The sequence below is a fragment of the Ranitomeya variabilis genome, chromosome 6, assembly GCF_051348905.1.
Source record: "Ranitomeya variabilis isolate aRanVar5 chromosome 6, aRanVar5.hap1, whole genome shotgun sequence".
Classification (NCBI taxonomy): domain Eukaryota; kingdom Metazoa; phylum Chordata; class Amphibia; order Anura; family Dendrobatidae; genus Ranitomeya; species Ranitomeya variabilis.
In genome coordinates this window covers 184658751-184678484 of record NC_135237.1, presented here as the reverse complement: position 1 = coordinate 184678484, position 19734 = coordinate 184658751, and the positions used below count along the sequence as shown (strand labels likewise).

Here is a 19734-nt window from a genome sequence, read left to right as displayed (position 1 = left end):
ACCTGTATTCTGAATTCTTAGCGATGCTGCAATCAATGTTGTCTTGAGAAAGAATATTGTATCTGCATTATAAAATGAACGATAAGTTCAGAAGGCGGAGAAAGAGAAGAAGTGGCTCATAAGATAATAGAATATTTATTTGTTAAGATATCCAAATTGTAAAAATCCCTATGAGAGATGAGCCAATCTTTTGAAATTCGAATTTGCCAACTTCGGTGTAAGTTTCTAAAAAAATTGATTTACGGCAAATTGCACTTTAATTGCTCTGAAAAGACACATATAACATTCTGTGGTTTTCTAGGACTGTATCCAACTCAATTAAAGAGTAACCATTGTTTATTTTTTTTATTGAAATCTTTAGTACACATGAAAATAAGCAACATTCTAATATATCCTAATAGAGAAATCTTTCTTTTCTATTTCTGGACTGATCATTTAGTCTCAAAATTCTCAATTCACAGGTAAAATCCAAATTCAATGAATACAAAATTTCCTGTTACTGAGATAGGATGTGTTAGTTGCTATAGACAAGTTCTATGTAGAGGTGAAAAAGAATGCGGCAGCTGCTAGAGGCAGAGCTCCTCACTCCTTCTTGGCCCTCTTTTCTACATAGAATTTTATGAGTAGCAACTGTCATCTCCTATCTCAGTGATGATGAACCTTTTAGAGACCAAGTGCGCAAATTGCAACCCAAAACCCACTTATTTATGGCAAAGTGCTAACATGGCAATTTAGCCTGAATATTCAGGTTTAGTTTAGAAAAAACAACTTTTACAGAAAGCAGAAGGGGCAGCAGAGAGCAGCCACAGACAGTAGCAGGGGTACCTGACTGCAGATATAAAGGAATATGCTCCCTATCCAGGTATATTCTTCCTCATCCTTGTGGTATTTGCCCCTCCCCATCCTTGTGGTATAAGCTCCCCCCATCCTTGTGGTATATGCTTCCCCCCATCCTTGCAGTTTATGCCCCACAATCCTGTGGTACAGGTTCCCCCATTCCATGTTTATGCACCCCCAATCCATTGCATCCTTCCTCCATCCTTGCATATGCTCCCCTAATCTTGTATATGCTCTCCCGATGCTTGTGGCATATGCTCCCAAATTATTGCGGTATATGCTCCTCCCATCCTTATATATGCTCTCCCAATCCTTGTATATGCTCCCCCATTTTGTGTATATGCCCTGATTCTGGTATATACCCTTCATCCTGGTATATGTCCCCCATCCTGCTGGCGCTGCTGTTGTTTAATGCATAGGAAAATACCACAATAAACACTCCTACTCACCTTCCTTCCTCTCCCCATTGCACCATGTCTTCTTCTGAAGCCAGCAGCTGACTTCAGTGTCCAAGTGACAGGTGCGCATGACTTCACTGCCATGCACCTAGTCACGTGTACGCCGATGTCAGTTGCTTGCCTCTGATTGGCAGTCAGCATTTATTGCTGTTCCCAGACTCAGCAACTTTGTGCACTGGAATACAATTCAGCTGAATTTGTGTCAGAGGATGCAGATCCAGCTCAAATAGGGTCTTGAATCACGTGCCGTCCGTGGCACGCGTGCCATTGGACAGTGGTGGCTAAAATATCTCATTAATAGGAAAGTCTGTATTTATTTTACCAATGAACTTAGAAATTTGAGAATGAATGATCAGTCCAAGAGGAGAAAGAATCAGATTTTTCTGATAAGATATGTTATAAAATTGCTTATTTTCACGTGTACTAATGATTTCTAAAATAAAATCTAAAATAACTGTTATTGTTTAAGCTTTTCAATGAAAATACAACTTCAGCAAATATCAAAAGTGACCACATCACATGTGGCTATGGGTAAACAGATGTTAAAGATTTTTTTTCAACTTAGTTCTTAAATTGCTTTAAAGAAGCACTCCGATACAAATTTTTATCCTCTTAATATATTTCATTCATTATATTATATGGAACTATGTACTTACAATTGCTCATGTTGCTCTCCTACCCCACTAATTCTTCTCTTTTCCATTAGGTATATGACATAACGTGATTAAAAACTGAAACAGGAAGTACATTTTTCATGTATGATTTATGAGTCACTACAAAAGTCCCAGGAAGGGGGGGACAGTATACGGAGCAGGCGTTGAAGAGGGGAATGATAAATGCAGGACAAGAGGCTTCCTGTTTTTACATCGATCAGGGAAAAACAGATGAATTATCTGGTGTGATGCAGTGACCCATGTTACAGCCAGGGGGTGCTGTATGTGCTACTCAGGATACACATGGAGGCGTATCTGTGATTATGATGGTGAAACAGTGATCATCAAGATGGTAAATGGCCGGTATGTGTCGCAGAGGGAGTCTGCGCTGTAAGCCTGAAGTAAGGTTATTCTGAGACCTGTAGTCCCACAAAGTATTTTCTTAGTTTTAAAGAGAGGCTTGCAGGGTTAGTTAGAGAGCTGAGTGGGTCTAACTAACCACACACACTTCCCACTGATGGGAGTGGTTACAACTGCATAATGTGACCAGGGTTTGGGTCACATGGTTCTGAGTGTATGGACCTGGATGGTTCTTGACTGTAAGGTCCTGTGAGATGAAAGGCCTGGGTGTTGGGAGGTCCAGAGTGTAGACCGGATCCCTGAAGAGCACCTGGTGAGGCCGTCATCCTGATTTGCCTCTGTGTTGGGAGGTCCTGTGTGTTGACCGGATCCCTGAAGAGCACGAGGTGAGGTCATGGATCTGCAGAGCCTGTGACGGCTACTGTGTTGGGGAAGCTACCGTCCTTCTGTGGGTCTGGAACTGACTGATGTGTGCCTGCCAGGCATGTTGATGATCCCCATAAGGCAGCTTCTCCAGAGGTCAGGAACTGTGTGATGTCAGCCGGTAAAAACCTGCAACACTGTCAAGCAGGTAATCCAGACTGTGTGCGTTTGGCTCCAGAGCGAGCCTGAATACTGGACTCTACCGAGTATGGTCACAGTCCTGATGGAGTAGAACCATGTTATGAACATTGTTACTTTATTTTGCCAGATCTGAAGGCTCTTACTTTGTGTGTGCCGCTGGGCTTTATGGAGTTAATAAACCAAATAAGACTGTTTTTGTGGGAAACCATGCCTGAGTGCTTTAATCCCGTTGCCAAGCGAGTGTCCCCCAACGCACTTAGGGAGCGCTATCTCGCACTGGGTGGAAGGGCAACATGAGCAATTGTAAGTACACTGTGCCATATAATATGATGAATCCAATATGTTAAGAGGATAAAAATGTTGATCGGAGTGTTTCTTTAATTAGTTAGGAATCAAGAAATAAGTAAGTTTAAAAAGACTTGCTTTTTGGATCTGTTTTCATTCTACTGGAATGACAGATTTTATCTTTTATAGTGTATAGATCATTTCTTTGGAGCCTGGCCTCTAGTGCCTGGCTGAGAGTGATAAGTATTTGCTTTCCAGGAGATGGGATAACTCTTAACTTCCCAGATAGCTCTCTCTAGTCCATTGATTTCTATACAGCAGTCAGCTGCTCATCTCCCTCTCCCTCCTCTCTCTTTCATCTTCTGAAGAGATACAGTTATAAATCACCAACAATGGCTCTCTGCTCACCCTGTCTGCAACTGAGTACTTGTTCAAGTGCTCTTTTATCTCTATGTATAAATATGGGGATAATAGTGTAGACAACCCACTGATAGCTAAATGTGTTATAGCAGCACTTATGCTGGGTGTTATAACTCCACTGGTAGCATAATTCTATTCTCCAGAGCTATCAGTCAATGAGGAGAGTCCGTCCTGCTAGAGACCAGGAAGTAGGAAAACTGTAAGGAGATTGCATTGCTGTGAACTGGTCAAGAGGCAACTTGAGAATATGCCTTTAACTGTTCCTCTCTGTTGGGCTGTCACATGCTATCTCTAATGTTTATTTACTGTTTTATGGTTCGGATACACATCCAGCTGAAGTGTATTACACTGTACCAACCCATCGGGTGTTGTACCGGCATCTAGAAGAGCTCGTATATTATGTTCGAGTCTCCACAGTTGCATGATTTGCGGCTGTTGGACACCCTGAGGACATGTGGGGATTGCCTGTTTGTTACGCAATACCCATCTGTGTTGAGGCTGTTTAACAGCTGCAAAGCTTGCAGCCGCAGAAACTTGAACATAATATACTAGTACGCCCAGATGTTTGGATAATACCCTGAGTGTTCTCGTATAAGATATTATCCGAGCACGTTCGCTCATCACTAGTGACTATGGGATGTGCATTATACTTTATGGGTGACTATGTGGCTGTGCATTATACCAAATGGATGACTTTGAGGTGCCTCATACTTGATGGATGACTATGAGGTGCATTATACTTTATGGAGGACTATGGATCGAGCAATATACAATATGAAGGACTACAGGCAGTATGCTCTACTATATGGACGAATATGAGGAGTGCATTATACTTCTGCTATGGAGCCACATGACTTCTAAGTATGCCCTTGGTGAGTATAATAGCTTATTATATCTATACATTAAAGAACAGCAGCAGAACTGGGAACATATAGCAGGATAGGGGATATATATACCAGAATGAGGCCCAGGATAAGGAACATAAATTAGGATGGGGGATATGTAGTTACGCCTCTGGACACTAGCAGCATGGAGAGTATAGTCTATATTAGGATAGCCATATCAGTGGGAAAGAACAGTCAATAGTGAAGGCAATCCAGACATAACACATTAATTAGATTGTTAGGGCTAGCGGAACGCACCAAATCAATATATAGATTTTATTATGATAGATGCGTTCGCAGCCCGGGGTCCACCATGCAGGAGAACCTGCTGCTAGCAAATAGCGGAACTAAATGGCAGTGTTAGCTAACTCTGTTACTTCACAGAGCAGCCGTGAACTCAAAGCACTGTGCCCTTTTAGACTCCACAGAGGTGCCAGCTTTCTAGGGGCTTATTTCGGCCAGGTCCCTGAATACCCAAGCATACAATCTCCTCGCCGGAGGTGCCAGCATTCTAGGGGCTTATTTCAGCCGGGTCCCTGAACACACTCATACAAGACCACACTGGTGCAAAGTACATAAATAAAGAGCAATACTAGCGCATGGCCGTGCGGCCATGCGAGCCTTAAATAGTTGCAGCACGTACAGGACCTTCCAGAAAGGACCAATGAGAGGCTGCCACAGAGCGTGAGCACCTACAGGACCTTAGCTGCAGTGTCTGATCATGTGACCCTCGATCTCCACTGAGAGATCTTACTCTGGGCATGCTCAGAACGAGAAAAGCAGGACTTAGTCCCAGAAGCTATTAGAGTATAAGGGTGGCTGACAGCACTCACTTATCGGGGCGCTCGTTCCATATCCAGGGAACCCTTCTGGGTAGCACGTCAACTCCAACACCAAAGAACAGCGCTCCAAACGGGTGTAATGATCCAATGAAGAACCTTTATTTAGCCATAGAAAAGCAGCAACATTTCGACCATGGATTGGTCTTTTTTTAAAAAAAAAGACCAATCCATGGTCGAAACGTTGCTGCTTTTCTATGGCTAAATAAAGGTTCTTCATTGGATCATTACACCCGTTTGGAGCGCTGTTCTTTAGTCCCAGAAGCGTCTGCTCGCTGCTGCCCAGCACTGACTTCAATGGCAGAAGCAGGAAAAGCAGCAGTAACTCTCTGTACAGAGTCAGACTGAGCGAGACGCTGGGACCGATGTCTCCGCTGAGCAGACTCCACTGCGGCAGGAGAAGAATGGGAGACCACAGCAGAGATGGCCCGAGATTCCCCCTGTGCAGAGACGGGAACTCGAACCCTAACATAGATAGGCATATGCAATGCTATCACAAGATCCTCTGCGGTATTCTTTAATACAAGCCTATGTTAAAATATATAGGCAAAAAAAAAAATCTTGAGTGGTTCTGATTGACTGTGTTTTGTTCTATTGTAAACATGCTTCTACTCTTTCTAATTGTAGCCACTATAGGCAATGCACTTTTATTTCAAACTCTGACCACCTCAGAGATATAAATTAGATAAAGATTAACTGGGAAAGGAATGCTACATTGTCAGTCATATTCAACTTTATAAAACACCTCCAAAATACATATGGATTTAAAGCATTTTTTTAAAGTCATTTTTATTAATTGTTTTTTCCACAGTGTATAACGGGAAGACAAAAGGGAGTAATCTAAGACATTCCAAAGTAGTTATACCACAATAATATAAACTTGTCAACCCAACTATCTAAAGGAGGCAAAGGAACAATAATAAAGGTTTGGGGATAGATGGTAGAGGGTAAGTAAAATGGGGTAAACGAAAGGAATGAGGAGGGGAAAAGAAAGACAAAAAAAGGGGGAGACCAAAGATCATCTGAAACATAATAACCACGGAAAATAAATTAGTTAACAAATAGAATACACACAAAGAGTAATAAATACTAGCTAAATATCAAGTTTTGGCGCATATCAGGTTGTCTGCGTAGGAAGGGAAAATGGAGTTCCATTTTAACCATCAAGCAACATGTTTAAGAAGAGAATTGTTTTTTAAATCAAACGCTAATTCAAAGAAGCAGTGGGCAGAGACTTTACCAATAATATCGTTGAATCTTGGAATGTTACTTTTCCATTTAGCACCAATGAGAATTTTAGTTATTCAAAGTATATGCAGTGAAATAGCTCTAATTTCCCTTGGAATGGAATGTAGATCGAGGGAAAGTAAAGCCAGCTAAGGAGATAAAGATATTTTTATTTTCTTTAATTTATTCAATAACAGGTTGACATCAGGCCAAAGAGGTCACAATTTTGGACAAGACAAAAAGATGTGAATAATGCTGCCTTTCTGCTCACATTACCTACAACAAAGATCAAATTAATCTAGAAAGACTTTTTTAAGTCTTACAAGTGTGAGATGCCAACGTGTGAAACTTTAAAGTAATTCTCATGCATATTGGCGTTAATGTTTGATTTATATGTATTACTTATTGGTTGTTGCCAATTCCTTATTTAAGTCTGATTCCCACTGTAGGATAGAATTGGATTTATTAAATTAAAGAACATATAAATGTTTTTTATATTCCAGATTGTTTCAGATGACATGTTGTCTAACAGTGTGACGATAGCTCTTGGTAGAGAAAGGGGTTGGGACAATTTATTTCTTATGTATTTCCTGAGATCAAGGAAATTAAATAGTTCCTCATCCTGAAGACAATGTTTTGTTCTCAATGCTTTAAAGTTAGTAATTGAGACTCCTTTTTCTCCTAGACAAAGTGAACAACATTTTTTAGCCTCAAATTTAATCCATTAATTTATTGGAAAATTTGACATAAAGTATTTTTTGCTACTTTAGTATCATTTTTTAATATTTTTTTAATATATTTTTAGTAGCAAGTTGAAAACTCTACCGAAGACTATGCAGTAAAAAAAAGCCAACATTCTGCATTTTGGAAAAGTATAGTTGACTACAAAATTTCCATTCACTATACAGGAGAATCCTGGCAACACCTATCCACAGTCTCAAAGTTCAAACAGGTGTACAGAAATAACTATATATGTATTAATATATTTTGAACTTCTCCTATATATCTATTAATTAGTGTTGAGCATTCCGATACCGCAAGTATCAGGTATCGGCCGATACTTGCGGTATCGGAATTCCGATACCGAGTTCCGATACTTTTGTGGTATCGGGAATCGGTATCGGATCCATATTAATGTGTAAAATAAAGAATTAAAATAAAAAATATTGATATACTCACCTCTCCGGAGGCCCCTGCACCTTACCGCTGTTAACCGGCAGCCTTCTTTGCTTAAAATGAGCGCATTTAGGGCCTTCCATGACATCACGGCTTCTGATTGGTCGCGTGCCGCTCATGTGACCGCCACGCGACCAATCACAAGCCGCGACGGCATTCTCAGGTCCTAAATTCTTAGGAATTTAGGACCTGAGAATGCCGTCGCGGCTTGAGAGTGGTCGCGTGGCGGTCACATGAGCGGCACGCGACCAATCAGAAGCCGTGACGTCATGGAAGGCCTTAAATGCGCTCATTTTAAGCAAAGAAGGCTGCCGGTTAACAGCGGTAAGGTGCAGAGGCCTCCGGAGAGGTGAGTATATCAATATTTTTTATTTTAATTCTTTATTTTACACATTAATATGGATCCCAGGGCCTGAAGGAGAGTTTCCTCTCCTTCAGACCCTGGGAACCATCAGGATACCTTCCGATACTTGGTGTCCCATTGACTTGTATTGGTATCGGGTATCGGTATCGGCGATATCCGATACTTTTCGGGTATCGGCCGATACTATCCGATACCGATACTTTCAAGTATCGGACGGTATCGCTCAACACTACTATTAATATATTTTGAACTATGTTCCACTAAGATCAAGGGGGCAAGAGCTAGATACTTCTCTGGGGTCAGGTACTTTTTCCCTTGCAGAGACATTACGCAATTATACAGTGCCATGTTAAAGGGAAACTGTCACTCCCCCAGGCGTTTGGAACTAAAAGAGCCAACTTGTGCAGCACTAATGCTGCATTCTGACAAGGTGGCTCTTTTAGTTCTTGGTGTTGCAACTGCCGAGATAATCGATTTTGCAATTTGTCCAAAATACCTTGAAATAGTCCTGGGGCAGGTCTTTCCCCCCTAATGCAGACGCAGCACTGCCGTCACTCATGCCCTCTTGGTGCCTGGCACCGCCTCATCAGCGTTGTTTTCAACTTTCCCGGCACCTGCGCTGTTATCTTATGCCTTGGGCATGTGCAGTTAGCGCTGCCCGTCTTCTCACATCATTTGATGTCTTGCTGACTGCGCCTGTGCGGCCGCGCTGCCCGGGATCCCGCCCCGTAGTGTGAATAAATCAGAAGACACTGTGGGGCACGATCTCGGGCAAAACCCTAACTAAAAGTTGTGCTTGCTCTGGAACTCGACACCTAACATTACCCCTCCTGGGGCCATCCCCCTCCTTGGGCCTCGCTACGCTCAAAGGCCGCAATGAGCAGTGGAGCCCGAATGCGCTCCACAGGTTCCCAGGTTCTGTCCTCTTCGCCGTGGCCCTTCCAGTCCACCAGATAGTATTTTTTGCCATGTACCCCCTTGCACTCCAAGATAGAGTTCGTACTCATCTGTGGACAAACTCGATGTCCTGGCAGATGACTCAGAAAACTGGGACACATAGAAAGGCTTTAAGAGGGATACATGAAAAATGTCAGTGATACCTAGGTGCGGAGGAATAGCCAAACGGTAGACCACAGGGTTGACCTGTTCCAGAACCTTGAAAGGGCCTATGTAGCGAGGCGCAAACTTAGTGGACTCAACTTGAAACCTGATGTTACGGGCGGAGAGCCACATTAAGTCACCAGGAGCAAAGGTCAGAGTGGGGCACCGGTGTGCATCAGTTTATCATAAACCCTCATTCTCTCCTTGGAGGCCCAGATGGCATCCTGTGTGCAGTCCCAAATGTAACGTGCCTCCACCGCCCAGTCTGCCACCCTAGAATCGGTGGATGACACGGGCATGGGCACAGGGACACACGGATGCTGGCCGTAATTAAGGAGAAATGGAGTCTGCCAGGTAGAGTCGGCTACGGCGTTGTTCAAAGCAAATTCCGCCCAAGGTAACAAAGATGCCCAGTCATCCTGCATGGTGGAGACAAAATGTCGTAAGCATGTGACCAGAGTCTGGTTGGCCCTCTCTACCAACCCATTCGTCTCGGGATGGTATGCAGAAGAGAGATTCAGCTTAATGCTGAGTAAACGACAGAGCTCTCTCCAGAACCGAGATGCAAACTGAGGACCCCGGTCACTGACAATTTTGTCAGGCATGCCATGTAGACAGAAAACATGTTTTATGAACAACGCCGCTAAGGCCCATGCAGAAGGTATCCGTGGAAGCGGAACCAAGTGCACCATTTTAGAAAAATGGTCAGTGACCACCCAGATAACTGTGCAGCTACGAGACGTGGGCAAACCCACCACAAAGTCCATCCTGACCATCTCCCAGGGCCTGTCTGCCACCGGCAACAGGTAAAGTAGCCAAGCAGGCCGTTGCCAAGGAGATCGATTCTTGGTGCAGGAGACACACGCCCAAATATAGTCCCCGACATAACAGGCCATATGCGGCCACCCATACATACTCGCCAAAAGCTCAGATGTCCTCTTGGTCCCAAAATGTCCACCCACCCTGGACGAGTGAGCCCAAGAGAGAACCTCCAGTTGCAAATTATATGGAACGAAAGACTTGCCTGGGGGCACAGACTCTAGCGAAACCAGAGGCGCAGTTCTCAGGCTCTCGGAAAAGACAATAAGCCGAGGCTCCTCCTCCAACTCTGATGACACTAAGGAGCGGGAGAGAGCATTGGCATAAGTGTTCTTCTCCCCGGAGAGAAAATGGAGGGTAAAGTGGAACCGGGAGAAGAACAGGGACCATCTGGTCTGGCGAGAGTTTAGGCGCTGGGCGGTTTGCAAATACACCAAATTTTTGTGGTCGGTGAAAACTTGGAAGGGAAAACGAGCCCTCTCCAGGAGGTGTCTCCACTCCAAAAAGGCCAACTTCATGGCTAGCAACTCCCTATCCCCAATGGAATAATTCCTCTCCGCCGGTGTGAAGGTCTTGGAGAAGAAGAAGCAAGGATGCTCCCAACCTTGAGCATCCTTCTGGAAGAGGACTACTCCAGCACTGACAGAAGAGGCATGCACCTCCATGATAAATGGTTTATCAACATCGGAGCGATGTAAAGTGGGAGCGCCAGCGAAGTGTGACTTGATAGAGAGGAAGGCCTTGGAGACCTCCTCCAACCACGATTTGGGATTAGCTCCCATCTTGGTGCGGGCAACCAGAGGAGCTACCAAAGTTGAGAGGTGGGGAATGAACTGGCGATAATAGTTGATGAACCCCATAAAGCGCTGCAACACTTTGAGAGAATGTCCATCATAGCCTGTAGCTTTGCGCGATCCATAGCCAATCCTTGGGCCGAGATGATATAGCACAGGAAAGGCAAAGACTCCCGCTCAAACACACACTTCCCAGATCCTTCTGTCTCGCTGAGATTTAAAGTTACCTTTTAATACAAGTAATTTCATGTCCATAATGCTATGATCAAATGTATTGCCACAGGTAGATCCATTCTTTATTTTCTTATTGTATGGTGATGAGAGTTCATCCCTGTTCTCAGTTTCTGCCCTGTCTCCTCTACATACAGACCCCCAGTTGGACATTTAGCACAAATAATTAAGTACACCACATTAGAAGTGATGCAGCTGAAAGTTCCTGGTATCTTGTAGCCCTGATGTGAATTGGGGATCTTAATCTTGTCTGTGGTCATTATAAATGGACAGGTTTTATTTTTTTTCTGGTTGCAAGGAAAGGTTCCTGCAGCTGTTGGAGAGGACAGTGAGCTTCTGACAATGATGCTTCTTAGATTTGGGGGGTGCCTAAAACACAGTAGTGGGGGGTCTGAAAAAATGGATTCTAATCGGACATCTTTTTGAAGTAAAGGTTGTAATTTCAGTGTAGTTAGCATCTCCAGACTTGGATTGTAGGTGACTACTAGAGTCACCCGATTATTTTCTTCTTTAGCTTGGTATTGATATTCTAATTCCTCCTGTAGTTTGGTTTTGAATTGTTCTTAGATGATAGCCCTGATTCAAAAAGGTCTTTTTGAGGAGACCAAGGTGTTCATACCTATCCATAGGGTTGGAATATATCCGGTTGTATCTGATGGCTTGGCTGTAGACAATAGAATTTTTTATGTGTTTTGGATGGAAACTGTCCCATTTAAGGTATGTTGGACGGTTGATTGGCTTCTGATACAGGGATGTCTCAACTTCATGGTTCTGCAGCTTAATGATGGTGCCCAAAAAGTTAATTTCAGTGAAGGAGTAGTTGAGTGTTAAGTTGATGGTAGGATGAAATTGATTAAAATGTTCGTGGAACGTCTTTAGCTGTGGCTCAGGCTCCATCCAGATAATTAAAATATCATCAGTGTAGCGGGAGTAGGCCAGAGGCCTGTGATGGGACATGAGGACAAAAAGTCACTTTCAAGCTTGGCCATGAAAAGATTTGCATACTGTGGGGGTATTTTACTTAACAATGCCATGCTAGTTTCCTGTAGATATATCTTGTTGTCAAATTCAAAGTAATTGCGGGTGAGGATGAATTTTATTAGTGTCCCTACAGAATCAGCATCAGTCCCTGTGTTTTCCAGGAAGAATTTGTAGGCATTTAATCCATCCTGGTGTGGGATATTAGAGTACAAAGATTCCACATCCATGATGGCCAGGATGGTTCCTTCTGGTAGAGGACTTATTGCTGATAGTTTATTCAATAGGTGTTAGAATCTATTTTGTTTTTTGACCATCCGCCATCTTGTTGTGGTTTTCTGGCTGCTGGTCTATTTCCCCTGGTGCTGGGTTGTCTAAGGTCAGGTGATTGTATCACCCTTTATTACCCAGCACCTGCCTCCCATTCCTTGCTGGACATCAGTGTTAATCCGCTAGAGTTCTGGCTAGGTGCTTTGATAGCTTTCTGTGTTTGATATTGTGCAGTTCTGGGATCTCTGGTTCTGCTATCCTTAGTTTCTGTTTTCAGTTGGTTTCTGCAGCCATCCCTGTGTTTTCTATTAGGAGGTGACCTGTTTTTATACCCAGTCCTTAGACCTCCTTCCCCCTATCTATAGGTCTTTACTTGAGATTAACCTAGGATCGTTGGTGGGTCTATTCGCAAGGAATGGGTCGTCCACTCCACCGTAGGGTATCAGCCTAGTCTCAGTGGAGGGTCAGTTTTCCCCCCTCTATTCTAGTTCTGTGTTGCAGTTCCGTAACAGTTTGTCCAGCCATACATATTAAAAAAAATAAAATTATCTCCCGGATTCCTTAAATATGTGCAGCATCCAAGAACTTGTTCAACGCTTGTAAGGGTTAACTTTGGAAGTAGCCGACCTACAACAGCACATGAGTAATTACTCTGGAGCACTCTCTGAAGAACCTAAAGTAGGGTTACCTGTGTTTTTTTTCTGGTAAACAGTAGGAATTATTTACATTTAAAAATGTATGTTTACTATATTTTCGGCTTAGACCCAAATCCTCAGGGAGTGAATTACAGCGTGTGGGGATTATTATGTGTTTATTGCGAAGTGAACCCCAAATCTGGGCATTTTCATTACATCCTGATGATCCTTGTTTGACATCAGTAGAAGCATTTTTTTCTGCTTTTCTGTTATATGATGATCCTGAGATAGGTCACATCAGCTGAGACAGAGCTCAGACTGCTTAAACAGGGTTCTGTTGATGCTGAGAGTTATTGCACCCAGTTCAGACGATGGTCAGCAGAGGTCACGTGGAATGACCCAGCGCTCAAGAGTCAGTTTTTAGCAGGTTTGAGGGAAAGAGTTAAAGATTTGCTCATTGCATATCCTGCACCTGATACTTTGGAAACTGCTATGCAGTTAGCTCTCCGTGTGGATAGAAGATTGAGAGGCAGACAGAATGAAGAGAAGGCTCTTATAATGTTGAACCCCCTCTCTCAGGATAGCCCCATCGACTGCGGGGAACCGATGCAACTTGGGGCGATGTCCTCTCGTTCCCAGGAGAGAGAGAAGAGGTTTTCTGAAGGGCTATGCTTGTATTGTGGTAAGGCTGACCATTTTATTAAGCAATGTGAGGTAAGCATAAGGAAAGAAAAAGAAAAGGTCAGTAGGAGTAACACTCCAGTTTGTATTGCATTTTTACGTATTGCATTTTTACGGTCTGCAGGTTTTTTTTTTCTGGTATAAAACATATCATGGTCATTCCATTGATTTTCAGGTAATGGTGGATTGTGGTTGTGCACTTAATTTGATTGATCAACAATTCCTAGACAAATATAAGTTTGATTCTGAACCATTGTCATCTCCTATTCCTGTTGTGGCTATTGATAACACTCCTCTGGAACATGAGTGTATTTCTCGAAAGGATACCGGGTTCCCACTTATTGTGAATATGGAACATCAGGAGTGTATAGACTTGTTTGATCTTGCTAAATTACCTTTCCCAGTCATCCTGGGTTTACCCTGGTTGAAAATGCAAAAACGTTTGCTGGACTGGTCATCTAGTACTATAAGGTCCTGGGGTGAGGGGTGTTATGGTAATTGTTGTAATGTTCACTTTGCTGCTGTTGTGAAGGTGCTACCTGAAGCCATTCATGATTTCTGGAGATTACTTTCGGAGGTTGAGTCGCAAGCTCTACCACCCCATAGAGATTACAACTGTGCTATTGAGTTCATCCCAGGTGCCACACATCCTAAGAGTTGTTTATTTAACCCCTTTACCCCCAAGGGTGGTTTGCACGTTAATGACCGGGCCAATTTTTACAATTCTGACCACTGTCCCTTTATGAGGTTATAACTCTGGAACGCTTCAAAGGATCCCGGTGATTCTGACATTCTTTTCTCGTGACATATTGTACTTCATGATAGTGATAAAATTTCTTTGATATTACCTGCGTTTATTTGTGAAAAAAATGGAAATTTGGCGAAATTTCTGAAAATTTCGCAATTTTCCAACTTTGAATTTTTATGCAATAAAATCACAGAGATATGTCACACAAAATACTTAATAGGTAATATTTTCCACATGTCTACTTTACATCAGCACAATTTTGGAACCAAAATTTTTTTTGTTAGGGAGTTATTAGGGTTAAAAATTGACCAGCAATTTCTCATTTTTACAACACCATTTTTTTAAGGGACCACATCTCATTTGAAGTCATTTTGAGGGGTTTATATGATAGAAAATAACGAAGTTTGACACGATTCTAAAAACTGCACCCCTCAAGGTGCTCAAAACCATATTCATGAAGTTTATTAACCCTTCAGGTGTTTCACAAGAATTTTTGGAATGTTTAAATAAAAATGAACATTTAACTTTTTTTCACAAAAAATTTATTTCAGCTCCAATTTGTTTTATTTTACCAAGGGTAACAGGAGAAAATGGACAGCAAAAGTTGTACAATTTGTCCTGAGTACGCCGATACCCCATATGTGGGGGTAAACCACTGTTTGGGTGCATGGTAGAGCTCAGAAGCAAAGGAGCGCCATTTGACTTTTCAATGCAAAATTGACTGGAATTGAGATGGGACGCCATGTTGCGTTTGGAGAGCCCCTGATGTGCCTAAACATTGAAACCTCCCACAAGTGACACGATTTTGGAAAGTAGACCCTCTAAGGAACTTATCTAGATGATCTAGATGTGTGGTGAGCACTTTGACCCACCAAGTGCTTCACAGAAGTTTATAATGCAGAGCCATAAAAATAAAAAATCATATTTTTTTCACAAAAAAGATCTTTTCGCCCCCAATTTTTTTCCCAAGGGTAAGAGAAGAAATTGGACCCCAAAAGTTGTTGTACAATTTGTCCTGAGTACGCTGATACCCCATATGTGGGGGTAAACCACTGTTTGGGTGCATGGGAGAGCTCGGAAGGGAAGGAGCGCCGTTTGACGTTTCAATGCAAAATTGACAGGAATTGAGATGGGACGCCATGTTGCGTTTAGAGAGCCACTGATGTGCCTAAACATTGACCCCCCAAAGAACTTATCTAGATGTGTTGTGAGAACTTTGAACCCCCAAGTATTTCACTACAGTTTATAACGCAGAGCCGTGAAAATAAAAAATCCTTTTTTTTCCACAAAAAATATTTTTTAGCCCCCAGTTTTGTATTTTTCCAAGGGTAACAGTTGAAATTAGACCCCAAAAGTTGTTGTTCAATTTGACCTGAGTACGCTGATACCCCATACATGGGGGGAACCACCGTTTGAGCGCATGGCAGAGCTCGGAAGGGAAGGAGCGTCATTTGGAATGCAGACTTAGATGGATTGGTCTGCAGGCGTCACATTGCGTTTGTAGAGCCCCTAATGTACCTAAACAGTAGAAACCCCCCACAAGTGACCCAATATTGGAAACTAGACCCCCAAGGAACTTATCTAGATGTGTTGTGAGAACTTTGAACCTGGGCCCTAAGTGTTTCACTACAGTTTATAACGCAGAGCCGTGAAAATAAAAAAATCCTTTTTTTCCACAAAAATTATTTTTTAGCCCCCAGGTTTGTATTTTCCCAAGGGTAACAGGAAAAATTGGACCCGAAAAGTTGTTGTCCAATGTGTCCTGAGTACACTGATACCCCATATGTTGGAGTAAACCCCTGTTTGGGCGCACGGGAGAGCTCGGAAGGGAAGGAGCACTGTTTTACTTTTTCAACGCAGAATTGGCTGGAATTGAGATCGGATGCCATGTCGCGTTTGGAGAGCCCCTGATGTGCCTAAACAGTGAAAAAACCCCAATTATAACTGAAACCCTAATCCAAACACATCCCTAACCCTAATCCCAAAGGTAAACCTAACCACACCCCTAACCCTGACACACCCCTAACTCTAATCCCAACCCTAATCCCAACCGTAAATATAATCCAAACCCTAACCCTAACTTTAGCCCCAACCCTAACTGTAGCCTTAACCCTAGCCCTAACCCTAGCCCTAACCCTAGCCCTAACCCTAACCCTAGCCCTAACCCTAACCCTAGCCCTAACCCTAACCCTAGCCCTAACCCTAACCCTAGCCCTAACCCTAGCCCTAACCCTAACTCTAGCTCTAACCCTAGCCCTAACCCTAGCCCTAACCCTAGCCCTAACACTAACCCTAATGGGAAAATGGAAATAAATACATTTTTTTTCATTTTAAATTTTTCGCTAACTAAGGGGGTGATGAAGGAGGGTTTGATTTATTTTTATAGCGGGTTTTTTAGTGGATTTTTATAATTGGCAGCCGTCACACACTGAAAGACGCTTTTAATTGCAAAAAATATTTTTACCACATTTTGAGAGCTATAATTTTTCCATATTTTGGTCCACAGAGTCATGTGAGGTCTTGTTTTTTGAGGGACGAGTTGTCGTTTTTATTTGCAACATTTTCGGGCATGTGACATTTTTTGATCGCTTTTTATTCTAATTTTGTGAGGCAGAATGACCAAAAACCAGCTATTCAAGAATTTCTTTTGGGGGAGGCGTTTATACCGTTCCGCGTTTGGTAAAATGGATAAAGCAGTTTTATTCTTCGGGTCAGTACGATTACAGCAATACCTCATTTATGTCATTTATTTATTTATGTTTTGGTGCTTTTATACGATAAAAACTATTTTATAGAAAAAATAATTGTTTTTGGATCGCTTTATTCTGAGGACTAAAACTTTTTTCTTTTTTCTTTGATAATGCTGTATCATGGCTCGTTTTTTGCGGGACAAGATGACGTTTTCAGCGGTACCATGGTTATTTATATCCGTCTTTTTGATCGCATGTTATTCCACTTTTTATTTGGCGGTATGATAATAAAGCGTTGCTTTTTGCCTCGGTTTTTTTTTACGGTGTTCACTGAAGGGGTTAACTAGTGGGACAGTTTTATAGGTTGGGTCGTTACGGACACGGCGATACTAAATATCTGTACTTTCATTGTTTTCGTTTTTTTATTTAGATAATGAAATGTATTTATAGAAACAATTTTTTATTATTTTTTTTTGCATTTTTGGGGGGATTTTTTTTTTTTACGCATGTGAAATTTTTTTTTTTTTTAACACTATAGCATTGCCCCAGGGGGCATGATGTTACAGTGTAAGATCCCCGATCTGACACTTTGCTGTGCACTGTGTCAGATCGGCGATCTGACGTGCACAGCTCCTGGAGGCTTCCCGGCGCCTGCTCTGAGCAGGCGCAGTGAAGCCACCTCCCTGCAGGACCCGGATGCCGTGGCCATCTTGGATCCGGGATCGCGTTGCTCCGGTCTCAGGGAAGCCCGCAGGGAGCCCCCTCCCTGCGCGATGCTTCCCTATACCGCCGGAACACTGCGATCATGTTTGATTGCAGTGTGCCAGCGGTTATTGTGCCGGGGGTGCTCCATGACTGCTCCTGGCACATAGTGCCGGATGTCAGCTGCAATAGTCAGCTGACACCCGGCCTCGATCGGCCGCGCTCCCCCCGTGAACGCGGCCGATCGCGCTGGACGTAATATCCCGTTGGTGGTCATACGGGCCCATCCCACCTCTACGGGATAGTACGTCCGATGTCAGAAAGGGGTTAATCTGATGATTCCCGTGAGGGAGGCCTTAAAGGAGTACCTACAGACTAGTTTAGCTGCAGGTCATATAAGACCCTCTAAGTCCCCTCTGGCTGTATGATTCTTTTTTGTCAAAAAGAAGGATGGGGGCCTGAGGCTGTGTCTGGATTTTTGGGAGATTAATAAGATCACTGTGTGCAATCCTTACCCGTTGCCGCTGATTACGGATTTGTTTAACCAACTAAACGGAGTGAAGTGGTTCTCTAAGATTGATCTTCGTGGGGCATATAATTTGCTGTGGGTGAAGGATGGTGATTAATACCGCGGAAGATCATTTTGAGTGTCAGGTGATGTCTTTTGGCCTTACTAATGTGCCTGCGTTTTTTCAAAATTTAATTAATGACATTCTGAGGTCGGAGTGTTATTGTTTATTTGGATGATATTTTGATCTGTTCACCTGATCTGGAGTTGCATTGGCAGAGTCCGCGAAGTTCTACAGAATTTGAGTGAAAACTCACTCTTTGCTAAATTGGGAAAGTGCGAGTTTGCGGTAGAGAAAATGAGTTTTTTGGTGCATCTTGTCTCCTGTGATGGGTTTGAGATGGACCCGGTGAAGGTTCAGGCAGTGCTGGAGTGGCCTAGGCCTGAATGTTTGAAGTCGGTTCAGAGATTTTTAGGGTTTGCTAATTATTACAGAAAATTCATAAAGAATTTTTTTGTGATCGCTAAACTTATAACTAATCTCACCAAGAAGGATTCCAATACTGTCCAATGGTCCTCTGAGGCTGTTAAGGCTTTTGAGCATCTCAAGAAGAGGTTTAGCTCTCCTCCTGTTTTGATCCAGACAGATGAGACCAAGTCATTTCTGGTAGAGGTTGATGCCTCTTCAGTAGGGGTGAGAGCAGTTCTGTCCCAAGAGAGAGAGGATGTGGTGCATCCCTGGGCTTTCTTTTCTAACAAATATACGGAAACTGAGCTCAACTATGATGTTGGGAGCAGAGAGTTGCTGGCTATTAAACTCGCACTTGAGCATTGGCGACATTTTTTGGAGGGGGCTAGACATCTGATACAGGTTTTTACTGATCATAAGAATCTGATGTATCTGGCTGCTGCTAAACGTTTGAATGCCCGTCAAGCTTGGTGGGCACTGTTTTTTGCCTGTTTCATTTCTCCATAACATATATCCCTGGGACGAAGAATGTTAAAGCGGATGCTTAGTCTCGTAGCTTCTCTCCAGCAGTTAATACTGAGAGGGAGGAATGTATTTTGCCGAGAGGGGTGGTGGTGGCAGCATTGGGTTCTGAGTTGGAGAGTAGCATCCTAGAGGCCCAGAATGCTGCACCAACTAATACTCCGTATGGTAAATTATTGGTGCCTTGAGCCTTGCGGAGAGCTTTGTTTGCTGAATGTCATGAGTCTCGGTTGGTGGGTCATCTAGGGATTTCAGAAACTAGAAAGACCATCGGTCGAAGTTTCTGGTGGCCAGGGCGGCAAAGAGAAATCATCAAGTGGGTGCGTCAGTGTACTGTGTGCGCTAGGTCAGAGGCCTCACATGCCCTGGTTGCAGGGTTGCTGTGCCCTTTGGAGGTTCCTAGTTCGCCATGGTCACATCTTGCTATGGATTTTATCACCGATCTGCCGGTCTCTGAGGGTTTTTCTGTCACCTGTGTTGCTGTGGACCGGTTTAGTAAGATGTGTCATCTGGTCCCGT

The 19734-nt window shown here is 43.1% G+C and overlaps 1 protein-coding gene across 4 annotated transcripts in view; it reads right to left on the bottom strand.

Annotated features, from left to right (window-relative positions):
• The window catches only part of PDE1C (phosphodiesterase 1C), a 1454702-nt gene that overhangs the window by 55265 nt on the left and 1379703 nt on the right, over positions 1–19734 (bottom strand). The window lies entirely within an intron of this gene.